Consider the following 2,613-nt stretch of genomic DNA (forward strand, 5'->3'; position numbering starts at 1 on the left):
TTGTTGCAACTAAATGAATTAGGAGCCTGAATTGCTCATAACAAAATAAACACTTTCCTGTTAAAATCTGAGTAGCCAGATACGTAGGAGTGAGGCTGTAAAGCGGTTCTCAGTGTTAACTAAAAGTTCATTTGGCAGAGGAGCACACAGGATGAGGTTAAGTTGGAGCGTGAGTCCCAAATTGCTGCAGAGGCTGCCTTCAGCCTGGGTCTGGATCTCACCTGCTAAGTTCAGAGGGGAAATCAATCTGCTCCTGATATGACAGTGAAACGGCTTGATGTTTTCTCAGCTTGAATGTGCTTTGTCAGCAGGCAGAGCAATCCAAAAGAGAAAGTTTTCTACTTAATAGCAGAGGACAAACAATGCTGCATACAGCAGCTTATATGGGCAATAACTAAGCACTTGTTTGCTGTCAGTTGGTACCTTAAATACAGGTGAGGCTGGGATACCATGTGACAGCTTGGAGACAGATAATATATGGAACGGATTCCTTACAGTATAATATACTGTGTGTTATGTACTATATACTGTGTGTTATCTAATGTGTATTGTGTGTTATGTATTGTGTACTGTGTATTGTGTTCTGTGTGTTATTTACTGTGTACTGTGTTGTATACTGTCTATTATGTACTGTGTATTGTTTACTGTGTGTTATTTACTGTGTATTATGTGTTATGTATTATGTACTGTGTATTCTGTACTGTCTGTTATTTACTGTGTATTGTGTGTTATGTATTGTGTATGCTGTGTTGTTTACTGTGTATTGTGTACTGTGTATTATATACTGTATATTGTGTACTGTGTGTTGTGTACTGTGTGTTGTGTACTGTGTGTTATGCACTGTGTATTGTGTATTATGTACTATATATTTTCTACTGTTATGTACAGTGTATTTTGCTCTGTGTGTTATGTACTGTGCATTGTGTATTTTGTGTTATGTACTGTGTTTTGTACTGTGCTTTGTGTATTATGTACTGTGTATTGTGTGCTGTGTATTATGTTCTGTGTATTGTGTACTATGTGTTATGTACTGTGTATTGTATGCTGTGTGTTATGTTCTGTAAATTGTGTACTGTGTGTTATGTCCTATGTATTGTGTACTGTCTGTCATTTACTGTGTATTGTGTGTTATGTATGTTGTGTTGTGTATGTTGTGTTATTTACTGTGTATTGTGTAATTTGTGTTATGTACTGTGTATTATGTATTATATTTTATGTACTGTGTGCTATTTACTGTGTATTGTGTAGGTTGTGTTACTGTGTATTGTGTACTGTGTGGTGCCCTGTATATTATGTACTGTGTATTGTGTATTATATGTTATGTACTGTGTTATGAACTGTGTACTGCGTACTATGTGTTATGCACTGTATGTAATGTAATGTATATAATGTACTGCGTAATGTATTGTGTTATGTACCGTGTATAATATACTGTGTGTTATGTACTGTGTATTGTGCCCTGTGTATTGTACTGTGTATTTTGTGTTATGTACTGTGTATTATGTACTGTGTATTGTGTACTGTTTGCTATGCACAGTGTATTATGTACAGTGTATTGTGCTCTCTGTGCTATGTACTGTGCATTGTGTAATGTGTGTTTTGTATTGTGTGTTATGTATTGTGCATTGTGTAGTATGCACTGTGTATTTTGTGCTGAGTGTTATGTACTGTGTACTTTGTGTGGTAATAGGGAATGGGGGCAGGTGCAGTTAGGGTAATAGGGGATAAGGGCAGGTGCAGTTAGGGTAATAAGGGATAGGGGCAGGTGCAGTTAGGGTAATAGGGGATAAGGGCATGTGCAGTTAGGGTAATAGGGGATAAGGGCAGGTGCAGTTAGGGTTAATAGGGGATGGGGCAGGTGCAGTTAGGGTTAATAGGGGATGGGGCAGGTGCAGTTAGGGTTAATTGGGGATAAGGGAAGGTGCAGTTAGGGTGATGGGGAATAAGGGCTGGTGCAGTTAGGGTAATAGGGGATGGGGCAGGTGCAGTTAGGGTAATAGGAGATAAGGGCAGGTGCAGTTAGGGTGATGGGGATAAAGGATGGTGCAGTTAGGGTAATAGGGGATGGGGGCAGGTGCAGTTAGGGAAATAGGTGTTGGTGATATACTCACTCTGGACTGAATAACTTCTTCAGACCAAGACAGGTTAAAAAGAGTTTGTTTATTGATTACACACTGCAGTATGGAGAGAAACAGTACAAAGTTTTCTCTGAGGGGGTCAGTCCCCTTCCCAGGTATTTATACATTCCACATCTAGGCTATTTACAGTTTATGATTAGCTAGCTAAAAAATGCAAGGGTTTTAACAAATATGGTTACAACATAATTAAATAATAGTTCTACACTTCAGAATTGTAGGTTTTACTGTGTTTTGACAATACAAAAAAAAACAAAGGTCAGGGATGAACTAAATACATTCCCAATGTTTACAATGAGTTGTGTACATACATTCATATATTTGGCATATCAAGATAACCAGGAAAGTTAAGTTTTTACTGATACTAGCTGGAATGCAAGACCTTAAACAATGATAGAAAGAGATTAGATTAAGAAAAAATGAGTATATTCTTTTTTATTTTGTTAACTATTTCTTTTGTGGCGTAGGAGTTCCTTGT

Source organism: Bombina bombina, chromosome 7 (genome assembly GCF_027579735.1).
Source record: "Bombina bombina isolate aBomBom1 chromosome 7, aBomBom1.pri, whole genome shotgun sequence".
Taxonomy (NCBI): Eukaryota; Metazoa; Chordata; class Amphibia; order Anura; family Bombinatoridae; genus Bombina; species Bombina bombina.